This window comes from Pecten maximus, chromosome 18, assembly GCF_902652985.1.
Source record: "Pecten maximus chromosome 18, xPecMax1.1, whole genome shotgun sequence".
In the NCBI taxonomy this organism is placed as follows: Eukaryota; Metazoa; Mollusca; class Bivalvia; order Pectinida; family Pectinidae; genus Pecten; species Pecten maximus.
Genome location: NC_047032.1, coordinates 7,528,886 through 7,545,367, shown reverse-complemented (window position 1 = coordinate 7,545,367; position 16,482 = coordinate 7,528,886). Strand labels below are relative to the sequence as shown.

General features: G+C 35.9%; 1 protein-coding gene across 1 annotated transcript in view; it reads left to right on the top strand.

Moving 5' to 3' along the window:
* Positions 1–4,209: 4,209 nt before the first annotated feature.
* Positions 4,210–16,482, top strand: part of LOC117316114 (solute carrier organic anion transporter family member 5A1-like) — a 49,273-nt gene continuing 37,000 nt past the window's right edge. Inside the window, 1 exon segment of the mRNA XM_033870609.1 lies at positions 4,210–4,352. The gene's annotated coding sequence lies outside the window, so the exon portion shown is untranslated.

Sequence of the window (16,482 nt, the reverse complement as noted above, 5' to 3'; positions counted from 1 at the left end):
TTGGTGTCTGACACAGGGACACGAATCCTCAACCATACACTCCGTATATATGTATTTAGTATCTAATACATAAATATGGACCGTGGGTTGGGAATTTGTGTACTCGTCCCTGTGCTATCGGGGTGTTTATCTAACCACAAAACCACAGGGGCAAGTGACGATGTTTTTGGGTGAGGGGGTTGTCACTCGCGGACGTAGGTAATGTAAAAGCTATACTAAAATATGCACAGAATGTTGAATGAAATATGTTTATAATGAAGTAAAGTTTTGAAAGTTTAGTAGATGCAGTTTTTCAGAGGGTGATTTTTAGTGCATGGTTCCAATTTATATTTTGTAAAGAAAGGAAGAAAATCTCATTTTGTATTTTTTTAATGGATCTTTAATTACGTAATACGTTATGACTTATCATAATTTTATCTCATATGGCCAGATACAGATTTTTATTAACCGAAAGCCGTTAGGACTATAATTAATCTTATGGGTCTGCGTAAAAAGTGTAAACAGTTGAATGAACAATACGAAATTTAGTTTCATGGACAGGAGAGCGACATCTGTAAGTGTTCTTATTCAATAGCAATTAACGCTAATTAGCACTGAATATATATCACCATGATTAATTGTACAATTCGTATCCATGTATGTAAATACATTGCGATCCAGGTATTCATATCATCTTATAGACGACTTCCGCAATGATCATGTCAGGGTATCGGGCCGACCATCACTGCGCCATTGAAACTTTCTTTTTTAAGAATGCCGATGAAATTTACATTGCTAGATATTATTTTAATGTAACTCTTTGTCTGAATAGATGCAAAAACTCGATTTGTAAATAAACCTGTTAAACATCTAGTAATACTGTTGGACCCGGCTATATAGCCAAAATCTTTTACAGCGAAAAGTCACATAATTTTATTTCCTCAATGTAGTTTTTTTTTACAGATAACATTTAACCATGAACAAGTTGTAATTCTGCCCTTCTGCATGATATAACGGAGTTAAAAATGAAAGGAAATCAAACAGGTCTCTGAAAAGATATTTTTATGGCGAATTTAATTATCAAAACGATAAACAATAATATTTATAACGAGGTATCTTTTCACCACGACCTGCTGAAATAATTTTTGCTTCATCAAATAAGAATATATAAAAAAAAAATATAATCTATCTCCCTCAGTCAGCACTACGGTCGAGTTTTGATTAATCGTTGGAAGGGAGATAACTCGTGTTGTCATAACATGTTAAATTCCAGCAAACTCTTTTTTTATCGTGTAACTTTAGCACTGGATTTCTGACTCAGAAAATGTGAATAAAAACACAAATAATAATCATGACCATGGCTTCAACTACGACCTACATAGTTATATAGTGCTAAATATTAGCTTGTTCCATACTTTCAAACTTTAAAATCTAATCTAAAGCAGTCTTTTCTATCTATTCCCACAATTAATTATAAACTAAGTCATTTTCCTGTATATATACATGTATGTATACATACACTGCCCTCCTAAACGTCCTGTTACAATAATTACGTAAAATACAACGAAGTTAATCTCGAAGTCGGATGTTTTTGTTCATTAATTCAAATATTCATGTTCATTATTCAACAGTGCATACGTTTTGTTGCAATGGAAATCCTCAAAATGCAACGTTCTGGAAATCCCCCTCTTTGTTTAATATAAATTTCAAAAAAGCATTTCTTACATTTTTTTTTACTGTTAATCAGTTAAACAATTACTTTTATTTGTGTCAGTAAAAAAAAAACCTATATTTTTATTCATTTTTTGACATTATGGAAAAAAAGGACCCTCCATTCCCTCTCCCTGCAACTTCAAAGCAGTGAGATATTTTTCAAATAATTTGCAATCGTCACTTACAAATGGACTATCTTACGGATATTTCAACACTTTTTTCTCAAATTTTGTTGGCTCGCCATTCGATTTAAACGTTCCAAGTGTAACAGAACTTTTGGAGGGCAGTGTATGTATAATGTATTACTGTTCTAATATATATCGTAAAATATTCTGACTGAGTGTCCTCCCAATCCATCATATCTTACACTACCACAAGTTAATTTATTGTCTGTTATCTTACACTACCACAAGTTAATTTATTGTCTGTTATGCAATGTATTTTTGTTTGCACAAGCTATTCTCTCTCAATTTTACGTTCCCTGCCCCCCCCCCCCCCCCCTTATAGATGTATACTCAATTTTACACATCCCCCCTCCCCTTATTACACGTTCCCTGCCCCCACCCCCCTTATAGATGTATACTCAATTTTACACATCCCCCTCCCCTTATTACACGTTCCCTGCCCCCACCCCCCTTATAGATGTATACTCAATTTTACACATCCCCCTCCCCTTATTACACGTTCCCTGCCCCCCCCCCCCCCCTTATAGTTGTATACTCAATTTTACACATCCCCCCTCCCCTTATTACACGTTCCCTGCCCCCCCCCTTATAGATGTATACTTAATTTTACATGTTCCCTGCCCCCTATAGATGTATACACAATTTTACACGTTCCCTGCCCCCTATAGATGTATACTCAATTTTACACGTTCCCTGCCCCTTATAGATGTATACTCAATTTTACATGTTCCCTGCCCCCTATAGATGTATACACAATTTTACACGTTCCCTGCCCCCTATAGATGTATACTCAATTTTACACGTTCCCTGCCCCCTATAGATGTATACTCAATTTTACACGTTCCCTGCCCCCTATAGATGTATACTCAATTTTACACGTTCCCTGCCCCCTATAGATGTATACTCAATTTTACACGTTCCCTGCCCCCTATAGATGTATACTCAATTTTACACGTTCCCTGCCCCCTATAGATGTATACTCAATTTTACACGTTCCCTGCCCCCTATAGATGTATACTCAATTTTACACGTTCCCTGCCCCCTATAGATGTATACTCAATTTTACACGTTCCCTGCCCCCTATAGATGTATACTCAATTTTACACGTTCCCTGCCCCCCTATAGATGTATACTCAATTTTACACGTTCCCTGCCCCCTATAGATGTATACTCAATTTTACACGTTCCCTGCCCCCTATAGATGTATACTCAATTTTACACGTTCCCTGCCCCCTATAGATGTATACTCAATTTTACACGTTCCCTGCCCCCTATAGATGTATACTCAATTTTACACGTTCCCTGCCCCCTATAGATGAATACTCAATTTTACATGTACCCTGCCCCCTATAGATGTATACTCAATTTTACATGTTCCCTGCCCCCTATAGATGTATACTCAATTTTACACGTTCCCTGCCCCCAATTTTACATGTTCCTCCCCCCCCCCTATAGATGTATACTAAATTTTACATGTTCCCTGCCCCCCCCCCCCCCCCCTATAGATGTATACTAAATTTTACATGTTCCCCCCCCCCCCTATAGATGTATACTAAATTTTACATGTTCCCCCCCCCCCCCCCCCCCCCCCCTATAGATGTATACTCAATTTTACACATTCCCTGCCCCCCAATAGAAGAATCAAACATAAGGATTTTATATTTAATCAAATCTTTCACATTTTGTTTTATTGCTGATCTTGTCCAGGCTCAACATTGTAAATTTCTATTTTCTGGGAGGGAAGTAGTTTAACATAAACTTTACAGCTTGTTTCCATATCCTGTTCAGTGCTGAAGCGATATTTGTTGTATTTGGTCTTTTCTGTATGAAACGAAATAAACTTGGTTTTGTTTTGTTAGTTCTGTAAGCATCCACGTGCACCCATATCTGGCAATACGTTAGAAGACATTTTATGGATTTGTCCTGTAAATGTTAAAAAAATACCAGCAAATATTACTAAAGAGTATGTCTAATTGGTATCTTTGATACGTAAATATGATTATTCTATCATTTTCTGCTATGCTGTTAACTCTCTTTTCCACAAAAAAAGTTTAATGCGGTTATATATATATTTTTTAACCTTTTCAGGTGTGTACATCCTAATATAAGTCCGTGATTGCAATCATGACAGGCAAAACAATCAATAAAATCGTGACAGAATGTGAAAATAGAAAACATTATAATGTTATACTATATTTAGAGGCTGATGTTGATGACGTAGTTCACTGGTTAGAATGTAGCGATTTCCCTCTCTTGTGCCTCACACAAATTCCCGCAATTTCCCCATCAATGAAAGAGAGTTTCTACCAATCAGTGCGCTGCAAATATTTTGCCTCGCAGATGGATAACATAAATACAGCATGTAAAGGATGCTTCGTGATGGGGAATGTTAGACCGTTAATGTGATAGAAAAACATTTGTGGACAAAAGAGTTAAAAACCCAGCACGTTGATGAGAAGACATGCTTTACAAACGGTAAGTATTAGAAAATTACACGCTTCCTCCAATTTTGACAGAAATCAGCTGACGTGAAGTGATGTCAGCGTTCTCACAATATGGTATAATCTATCTCGTTCTTGATCCCGATGTAAACATCACCTTGGTGTACGTATATACGTCACAATAATCACCAGAATTCCTAGTTTATAACCTGCAGTGTTTCCCTTATATTTGACGGTCTTTTTTTGTGTGAAATGTAATGACGCCTTGGCGGCGTCCATCAAATCACGATCTCCAGCAGATCTGACACGTCGTTCAACTTCAACCACCTGTTTATGATTTTAAGTTACTATGTTAGAAATACTTTTTAATAATTTTTATAACGTATTGTATATTATGTAGATAAGCAATATTACATCAGACTTAGGCTATAGGTTTATGAGGTATCTGCAGTGATATTTTTTGCTCTTTAAAAAACAAGCATTTCCCCCCAAAAAATACGCTATTTTCACAAAATGAAGAGAAAGTGAAGACTATCTTAAACGACATTTCCCCAACTATGCGGTTACAGACTGAAACCCCCCCCCAAAAAAAAAAAACCCTGATAACACATTCTGACCGAGAGGATGTGTACTAGTACCTTGTACTGTTAACTACTTATATTTAGTCAACTGGCATCAATGACTCATGAGATTGAGATTGATGGGGATTTTCAATCATTCAGCGTAATGAATTGGTCAGCATATAGCTCAGAGGCTAGAGAATATTAATCGCCATTTAGGATGTACATGTTTACAGTATTCTATGGTACACATTCATTATTCTCATTTAGTTTTCATTTCTCAGACTGGAGAGAGATTTTACAAAATAGCCTTGATGCGATTACATGCATAGATACAAGATTGTGTAATATTATATTAGTCGATACATCTTGGGGAAAAATAGAGGTTAAAAATTGAGAAACAGTAGGCTGTGTTTTTGGACAAGTTGGTGTTAATGAGAATACTGCAGATATATCTATCACTGTGTGCCTGTTGTAGCCATGCATGTTAAAAAAAATAACGTAATTTAAAAAAAAAAAATACAATGAGCATGAGGTATTTAAAGGGGGGGAGAGTTAAAGATTCAAGATTTCGAGATTTTTTATTTCACTCGGACACATTCCTTCGTTTGAATAAAGTTCAGGTCGTCAAAATTAAACTAATTGGAAAAGATGTATATTTCCCAAAGTTCTTAGAGTATTATTTACGGTAAGTCCTTAAAATTCTTAATTCGACCCCAAGTATCACTAATTACCGCAGAGACATACAGTATTTGTATACAATACACCTTTTTCTTGTATATTTTGGCGTTAATTTTATTACACGTGGGCACAGACACTCATATAATCAATTAATCATCGTTCGTTCATCAATAGAAATTGTTCATGTTTCTGACGAGTCTGAACAAAGGAATGCCCCTTTAACGAAAAAAATCAGCAAAACATGTACATATGCTTTACCTAAGCGAAGCTTTCATGATTAAACATGTTACACATGATTGGGATGGCTATTGTTTGTTACCGGACTACTATGTACATACGGCATCAATCACAGGAGATCGAATGTCCCTATTAAGCACATTCAGGTTCGGCACAGAAGTGTCCTCTAAACCTCCAGAGGGCCTATCCCAGAGAGATATCAAACAATGACAAACAGGATCCTTGATATTGTAATTCAGCTTCAGTAAATATTTTGCCAGGCAGCGATGAAATTACTTTATGATTGCATCACTAAAATTGGTATTGCAGTGTGACAGTCATGTTTACTTTAGTCTGCTAGGAGGAGAACTCCTCAAGTGTGACAGGCCCACCTCTGTGTGACAGTCACGTTTAGACCGCTGGGAGGAGAACTCCTCAAGTGTGACAGGCCCATCTCTGTATCAACGTGACAGTCACGTTTAGACTGCTAGGAGGAGCCTTCCTCAAGTGTGACAGGGCAGCCCACCTCTTTATCAGTGTGACAGTCACGTTTAGACCGCTGGGAGGAGAACTCCTCAAGTGTGACAGGCCCATCTCTGTATCAACGTGACAGTCACGTTTAGACTGCTAGGAGGAGCCTTCCTCAAGTGTGACAGGGCAGCCCACCTCTTTATCAGTGTGACAGTCACGTTTAGACCGCGGGGAGGAGAACTCAAGTGTGACAGACCCACCTCTGTATCAGTGTGACAGTCACATTTAGACCACTGGGAGGAGTCTTCTTCAAGTGTCTTGTCCAAGTAAATTTGTTGTGTAAGCCTCAGATTTTACACAAGGATGCATATATGGTCGGATTGCAAGTGTTAACACACTTGCCTTTTCCTAGCTAGGCGGCTGGGGTTCGATTCCCCGACAGGTGTGAACAGGTATATGGGGTTACCTGCCCGACCACATGGGTTTTCTTCCGGTACTCTGGTTTTCTCCCACAGTAATTAAGACCACTCGTGCATTTCCATCTAGGCCAACAAGTGTGATATATAATTATGTAAGTTGGTACAATTATTATCAAATATCAAAAAATAAAGTTTACATTTTTTTTTCAATTAAATTGATGTGTAAAAGTACATTACTTCATAGTTTTCCTCACTTTCATGAAAAACAAATGCAAATGAATGTAAGATATACAGTATAATATATGCATACTTATGTATTGGACGATTCCGTGCTGTCGATAACGGAACTGATCGATGATGTGCATCATATCATGATTATAATCAACATTCAGCTGATCAGGTAAATGACATTGATCAAAGCTTAATAATGCTTTTGAAGTTTTAGTCCAGAATTTCTACAGTTGATCTGGCACCTGTGATGCTTGTGACATATTTCATAACTTGTGTAATTAGTCAGTATTTTCATTTGATGCATAGGATCTGGCTACCATATTTCCTCAAAAAAACATTGTTTTCATTGATATAACTTCATGATTTGTAATTATGATAACACAATAAAACTTTCTTCTACCATGAATATTTCGTGAGAAATGTAATTTATGTCTTGCCTGCAAGAGAGACTATATATGATGTTACTTTTGTTTCCGTGGCCTTAATTTACAGAATGTCTGCCAGAATTTATGGTCCAATGACTAGAAATTAGCTAGGGATGCCTGGAATCTGGGATTTAAAGTTTTTTGCTTAGCTCACAAGTGTCTCATAAAGTACAAATGTTATTTCAACCAAACCTGGAATATATATATATAGTGATATTGTAGTAGTGTGGAAATCTCATTTCACTCTAAAGCTATTAAATTAAAAATTTTTGTTGTATTCTTTGGTTAAAAACCATAGATTTTGAAAAAATTGATAAAAAAGTCTTTGTTACTTTTCTAGTTGATTAAAAAATGAGTTAATTGCCAATTGCAAATTGGAATTAATAATATTATTTGTCAGATCTATTTTTTTCTCACTTTTCAGAGTGATTTTTGGTTTGAAAATGACTTGAGAGAGTATACATGTGTTTTTAAGATAATTATTGATTGTGTAATGAGCAATATTCAGCTGGATCAAGTTATAGTCATACAAGCAAATTTAAATGTATAAAAAGTGTGTAAAAAGGACGAGCCAAACACAGAGATTCACCCAATGGTCTGATTTATTGGGTGGGAGAGCGTACTGGTACTATGAATCTCCGTGTTGGGCTTGCCGTTTTTACACTCTTATTACCTGGATTTTTGGTGAGACCTCGTTAATAGTATATCTGCATCCACGGCAGATTCATCTAGATTGCTAAAACTCTTCACCTAGGATATTGTGTCCCCCCCCTCCTCCCACCCTGTATTGCACAGTAAACAGTCTTATTTGAAATAGTGAGATTTATTACATGTAGTGGAAGGGTTAGTTATAATGCCTTCTGTTGAGAATTTTGGCAAGTTTAATTTACAGATTTGATTTTCATTGATCGGCATGGCACGTTAACAGTGTTGAATGTAGAAAATCAAACACTTTTGATACATGTACATCCATAACTCAACAGAAATTATTTTATCTTAAAGCTAAATTCTAAAAATTGCTGTAAATTCCCAATTCACCAATTTTCATCCCAAAATAAAACAAAATATCCAATCACCTCGTACCTAAAAAAGTGAAAAAAATTTCCCCTGTACATTCATCGTGATCAATTGTCCAGTATATACTGTAATGCTGGCTTCTTCATTTGAGGATGATTATTATGATGTAATAAAGACATCACATGTACCTGTATGCTAGCGCTTCATGTTGAATTTGCCTTTGTCCAGTTGGCATTCATTAGCCCATAACTTCAAAATGAAAGCAGTTCAATGCTTATATTTACATTTGACAACAATTTTTAAAAACTATATCCAGGAATTTTGTTCCTACAATGAATGAACAAATTATTATCGTCAAAGACGGAACATCCTTTTTAACAGCCATCTTTCGTTATCGCCGACGTGACAATTATGACGTCACTATAATAATGACGTCATAATAAAGATTTGGAAGTTATGGACTCGTAACCTTCAAGTGAGCTCGGTAAAGTTATATAATGGGGCTGCAGTGTAAATGTAAGTAAATAAGCATACATGCATGACATAAAATGGAAAGAAAACTAATCCTGAGACAGTTAATAAACAGGTATGGACAATGAAATTTTATGAACTTATCTCAAGTTTTGTGAATTCGACTTATTAAACTTTAATGCATTTGTCTTAACTTCTATGAATTTGTCATAATTGCAACCATCATGGAAATATCACTCAGGTGGCAGATGAATGCAGTGCTGGAAATGAATCTGGTATATTAATGTATGATATTTATTTAATACGGGAAAATGTCATTTGTGTGTGTTGATCTATTGTGGAGTTAGGGACTGCAGTACCATTAGTATTGGCCAGGGAATGAAGAGAAAAATAAATAGGATTGGTAATGAAAATTAATGCTGGTGTACGTTCAGGAGTATATATTGATGTGTCTATGATGGGAGTCTTAGTGCCAGCAGGATGAGGGACCTGTTGTATAAATCCTATTGGCATTATATATTGAGTCAATAACCGGACTCAAACATACCATGGCCACGGCACCAACCATTGCGATTTCACTCTTGCCAAATTTTAGTGTTTGCTTCAATATCAATATTCTGAGCCTCAAGATTTTGGAACATGTGATTTCGCCCCATAATGTTTACCCACTTGCATTGATGACCAGTTGTAAATCCACATGCTGGGCTGAACAGTATTTAGGAGTAGAAGTAAATCTAGACACAGGAATCATCATATAATTAGATTTTCTGGAGAAGGTGGATCAGGATGACTATTAGTAGAGGCCCTAGATTGCCTCCCACAATCAGCCAGTTGTGCTGTTACCAAGAAGTTGTAATTGGAAGCTGCTTGAACTGCCCAAGGATGACCTGGCCAGGTTAGGGTTAAAATCATCTTTTATCTAATGGAAACCAGAGGCAGATAGGGAACTGCATGACAGGAAGATTTTATTATTGTTTCCAAAAATAGATACAGGATCCTCTTAGATACAAGGAGGAACACAGGATCTGGACACAAGATTGTGGCAGTGTGGGACATCTGGACTGGACACAATGTTACAAGTGGCAGTAGAAAGAGAAATCTGGACTGGACGCAAGGGTGTGGCACTGCATGGAGTCATGAACACAAAACGCTGGATGATTGTAGGGAGCTCGAGTGATACCAGGACCGGACCATCGATCCAGGCATACAGGAACATACTGACTGGACATGAGACAGTAGTCTGAAGTCTGGATCAAGCCAGTCATGGGACTAACATTACGCAAATGTACAAATTCATCGTTTCTATAAACTGATCTGGCTCCTGCATGTTTAAACTTCCTTTAATCTCATGTGTTTATTTTCAAGTATTTGAGGTCCTGGGGGAGACTTAATAATTTGTCACCCTTATATACAACTATCCTTCCAAGATTCCCTGTCATCCTTTCCTTTAATTCAATTGATTGAATAATGATACTGATTTGATTATGTCATTTACTCTATATATATACAATGTACTATATACTATGTATAAGGGTTGTTTTACCCCTACTGGTGAAATTGGGTAAGGGGCGGGGGGGGGGGGGGGGGTTAGTTTTCCGCACTGTCTGTCTTTAAAAAGAACCATATTTATAACACAAAAGTTTTACGGAGATCTAGCAGCTTCATTCTTTGAGGAATTTTGATCAAATTTGAATCATTAACAGAGGACCATATCTCGCTGGACAAGTTTGTGTTTTAGAGCTGTTGGGTCAAGATAACTTACCGAGTTACTAGTTTCAGAAATTCTCATTTTCATTGTTTTTATTTTTTCATTACAATTTCTTTTATTTTTTAACTCTTTACGTACTCATTCTAATTTCGCGGTCGCTACCGGAAGTGAATGCTGGGTAGGTCCATTGTGTATTGGAGCATATGGCTATCACATCAGACGTCGATAAAACGATCTTTTACTGATCTTTTACTGTTGTATAATGCTTAATATTAAATGAAGTTTATCATATGGAACAAGTACTGAGTACGGAAACTCTTTTACCCAATTTTTCCTTTAAAATACGGCGAAATCACCAGGCAGAATCGCGGGAAATGACATGTTAATCGGCACATGTGTCACACATGTGCAAGAAATCACGCAGCCAAAACATCGTTTTTTCGGTTTGTAAAAATATTTTACGTATTTCTTACTTATTTTGATGATAAACGTTACTCAATTATATATATATTATCGTTTTTAATTGTTTTATTGTGTTTAACACCTCAACAATCTCGCAGAAAACGAAAGTAAATTTGAGGCCGCCATTTTGTAGCTATGTAAACAGCTCGGCATGAACCGGTGGAATTCTTTGAAATAGACAATCTTAACGAATGAATTATGCTTCTGGTACGTAAAATATACCATCAATACAATATTTACATTGCTTTTTATTTCTTAAAAACATCATTTCCGTGTCAATTCCTTCGTATGACTATGCTAAACCAGCAAGTAATATCAACATCTTTCGCGATGTTTTACGACGATTTGAGTCGTCACAAAGGATGGAAGGCATGTTAATTGTGACGTGTGTAGTCGTCATGAAGGATACAAGAGCACATTTTTGTGACGTCTGTAGTCGTCGTGAGTACGGAAAGAGTTAATACATTAAAATCAGTTACAGGCGAATTGTACACTTTCATTTTCCCAGATTGACACTAAAGGGCACCATCTTTGTTTTAAATCATTACTTTGTAGATTATTGAGCTAGTACCTAGTTGCTGGTTTGAGACAGGTATTGCTTTAGGTATTCTCAATTTGCTTGTTTTTCTTGTGGTTGTAGCAGTCAGTGAACTTTATATTTACATCTTCTGACAACGATAGACCTATAGTCTATTAGATTTGCCGTCGGTCTATGTAAAATATATATATACAGAAAATCCAATGTCTTTAAGGATTTTTCGCATTGGTGAAATGCAAACAGCTCAAAATTTTATAAAAAGATGTTTTGAAAACAGTTAAATCGACCAACAGGCTTCATTTTCCTGTAGCAATGTGCTTGATTATCTTATTGTTTACCAATCATTCGGTGACTATTCTCCGTTCTCAAAAAATTGGGTGACTATGATTATTTTCGGGGATTTCTGTAGTCCTAATATAACATGGCCACTGATGATAGAAGGGACCATCAAGGGCGCGAAAACGAAACTACGAAACAAGTATTTCTCTCATTGTTTCTGTTGTTTACTTCTATCCAGCCATTTAAATGCGATTATAAGTAACAACATTATCTATTTATCACAAATTCTATAATGCTAGTTTACAAATAAAGTTGATCTAAGTTGACACGTCTTGTCAATATGGTTCTGTTGATCTAGAATAGCGATTAGTCCACCTTGGTAAAATTATAGGTATTTCCTGTCTTGAAGAGGTCATTCGCAAAGTTTTCCCTCGTCTATATATTATTTTTTTTAGTTATTTTATTTAATATCAAAAATGTTACAAGATAGCATCCGGTATTCAGGTAAATGTAGCCATGCATATATAATAATCTTTGAATAAACATATATAATAGCGTAATACTGTAGTGATTTTACCGTGTGAACTGTGCTGCGAATTTCACCTGACGCATGCTATGTCATATGTGATTAAAGAGTTTTTCATCATCGACTGTCTGCTGTCAACCATCTTTTCTGTTGTATTTGACTCATGGTGCCGAAACTGGACCCACGTCGCCTATCTGACGAAGTTAAGTCATCACGAGGCATCATAATACAAAAATAACACATACTGCCTGGTATACAGCGCTTAATTACTACTTTAAATTCACAGCAAGTTTTATGCTAACTTGCATATAGTTTTAAGTTTATTCAATATTATTAAATTAACATGTATTTTTGGCGAAAAAATAGGTCTATGAAGTTTTGAGATGGTCGATGTCATTTCCAAATTCCATAGATCCATTATATATTGTCTATGCAACTTGGAACACTGGTTGTAGACAATTTTTAGATTTTGAGACATGTTTCCTCATCTCCAACAATTGTACTTGATTACTGTCAGCAGTAGTCCCTACCTTTACTGATTGTCACCATAGAATTCTGCTGCTGGTGTTGGCCGTTGTCACCATAGAATTTTGCTGCTGGTGTTGGCCGTCTGACGTCAGACACTATAATAGAATGCCGACAGCATTCATGCCTTGCTAACAGATGAAAATTGTATTTGTTTCTCAATACAAACACATTATTATAAATATGTCATGACTTGTAATCCCAATGGCTTAATTTGTAACGTTTTTCAATAAGATTTTATTATGACCGTGTATGATAAGGTTATGTGTGGGAATATCATGATGATGACATGATATATTTTACATTTTACATGCAGCACCAGGGGGGGTACCTATACCTATAGCCGCCGGTGAATATGTTAATGTGGGTAGATGAAATACATTTTATTTTTAATTTAGAAATGAAAAAATTTGATTAGAATTATAAATATAGAGGAAGTATTATATGGATAGGAATTGGAAACAAGGGAGGTAATAATATTACACATTATGTAGTGAAAAACAGGACAACATCATAATTTTATTCAAAAGTCAGTACATAGTTTAAAGACATCACATTACAGCCTGGTGATACTTTTACAACCGACTATATATGTACTACCAGGTAAAACAACAACCAACTATATATGTACCAGGTAAAACAACAACCGACTATATATGTACCAGGTAAAACAACAACCGACTATATATGTACCAGGTAAAACAACAACCAACTATATATGTACAAGGTAAAACAACAACCGACTATATATGTACAAGGTAAAACAACAATCATGCACAAATTAAGTAAAAAATTCTATCAGTCATCACATGATGCTAATTAAGTCAAAATACATATAGAAGTTGATGTCTATAACTTAGAAGAAACAGCTTATTTGATTAAATTTTCAAAGTCTGGTCAGGGTAAACATCTACCTGGTACTGGTTTAATTTATATTTTTAGTGTATTTATATACAATGTATTTAAATTAGTTACAACATGACTGGGATTAATCAAATTTCTGCTGATGGGACTATATACGCTATCGGCAATGGGTCTATCAGCTAAATATATATAGCTGGTTTCCATGTCAGTTAGACATCAATTTAATGCTTTATACCCATGAAGATCTTAGTTTAAACTTTCTTTTATTCAAATATCTAAGTACATTACATTGCATACAATACAAAATTAAAAGAAAATAGAAACAAGTGTCTAAGACACTTATATAAATCTATCACCTATAATGAAGATCTTGACCAATGGTATTATAACATAGATACTGGAGTCAGAACTCTGAGCTGACGGTGACCCCTGAAATATATTGTTATGAATTAATGACAAATTAGAGAAAAGATTCTGCATTTAAAAGTTACATACAGGTGGTGTACACCGCTTGGGGGCGGGGTTGTAGTTTTCCTAAATAGTTGTGCCTTTTTACTACACAAGTGATATATCTACGGTATATATTTAATTTGAGACTAGACCATACTTTCCCACACGCCTGGTGGACCTTGGAGATTGGCCAGTGTTTAAAGCCACAAGCTGCACTAATAGAAATCATTTATCTTTTTGGCTTTAGCCAGATTTAAGGAAAGGGACTGGATTTTCTGATCTTGTAGCTAGGCACACTTTTAAGATTCCCTGTGTTGTTAAATAGCTGTATGAGAGGATTGTTTTAGGATATGTACACATACAGGTGATAGACTTGAAAAGTTAGGCCATGTTACAGTTAAAAATAATAACACTGCAGGAGGCCAGTGGCACTTGGTAATTTCTTTGTTATTTGGGTCAGGTGTCCTCGTGACCAGGTACCTACATTTACCTGTAAAGAATACATGTGAGCAGGGTTTACTGGTTCTGATTACTTCCTGGTTAAGTGTGATCACACCTTTACTTTTGGTACCTGCCCTGGAGCAGTGAGTCATTGTATGTAGGAAACTTTGAAGTAATTATCTAGACAACTGTACCATATAGTAGATATATTGCCCTATGGGCAGTTAGCATGGTGTTTATAACATCCTCTATCATAAAGCTATAATCGGTCATTATAAACCCTGCAGGCATGCAGACAAATACTGATTGATAAACATTGATTTTCACCAGCTGTGTTCATAGAGCTGTAGGGATCTAACTTTCAGGTTTGGTAAAAACTGCACAATGGAATTTTAAATCACATTTTTTTTTTTTCGCACTCGGGGCAAAGAGCAAAGAATTTCATTAGCAGAACAGCAAATCATAAAATTACAAATTTATGTATTTTCATATCTCTTGTTGCTTATAAGTTGGTTATCGATTATACTCATAAAATACATATATACAACAGACACTAAAATTTTACTACATTAGCATTTATTTCACAAGAGTTGGCGAAAATATTTAACATAATTTAGTGTTAATTGTTGGGCCCAGATTGGTTGTTTGCTGGGTTTTTCTCTCCGTGAACAGGCAGGGTCATTTTGAGGTGTGGTTTCCTTAATTGTTGTACGTAGTTGGTTCATTGAAGAACTTAAATGTGAAGCTGGCCTGTCTCATGCAACACAATTATTGCAGGCAAAATTGGAGAAGTAGCAAAATTTGGCAGAAGATTTGCTAAAATGGACTTTGAAGAAGATCATTTTCATAATCAGCAGCTGTGTTTTCAGACTGAATGACCTTGATAGGTGATTCTTTGTCACTTAAATCTTTTTTTAATGCCTTATAGGTATAAAAGAGCTACATATATGACACCTGTACTCTTAAAAATACAAACTGTAGTTGTTGCTACAGTCTCTGCTTAGCACTCAGTATTTTTGGGATTAGGATGACTGGTTTGTCTGTTGTCAGTATCAAATGTGACAGGGTGGGTTGTCCTGCTGGGTGTCTTGGGCAGTATGCTTCAGTGAGGTAGCAACATAAAGTCAGCATCAGTTCCGCACTATCACAAGGAGACGCACAAATATACTGCAGCCTCCCACAATACATTCACCAGCGCATGAATCTCACACATAGGGAAGGCCGTCCTTAAATTAATCACCTTAACTGTTGATAGGACGTTAAACAATACAAAACCAAACCTAATGGGACCCAGTGCAATGCATTGAGTTTATTTAACGCTGGAATATAATGTGTTCATGTTTGTATTAATTTAATTTATTTATTGGGTTTTACGTCCGCTATTACATAGAACACATGCATGTCCAAGGGCAGCCATTGGCCCAGGCCAATCTGGATGGACCAATCTGGATGGGCCAATCTGGAATCGATGGGCCAAATCTGGATGAGCCAATCTGGATGGGACAATCTGGATGTAACAGGAGAAAGTATTTATCTAAGCAATATAATAACATTTTGATAATAATTGCTTTAGTTTATATTAATCTACAATAATTGAATTGAATTAAACGAGCAAAAAAAAAAAAAAAAAGTCTAAAGAAATCTGCTGATTCAGGTGATTCCTTTGGCTTTATATCGGAATTGCTTTTTAGGACCAAAGGTCAAAGTTCAAGTAAAACTGGCTTAGTACCCAAAGGTTACCTCACTCAGTTCCTGTTGGTCAGTCAGATGATATATATACATGTACACCAATATGACAAAAAACAAAGAATTATTTTGTGAAATAGACTTAAACCTTGACAACAGATTCATACTGTACAGTATAATGTTTAGATTTATAC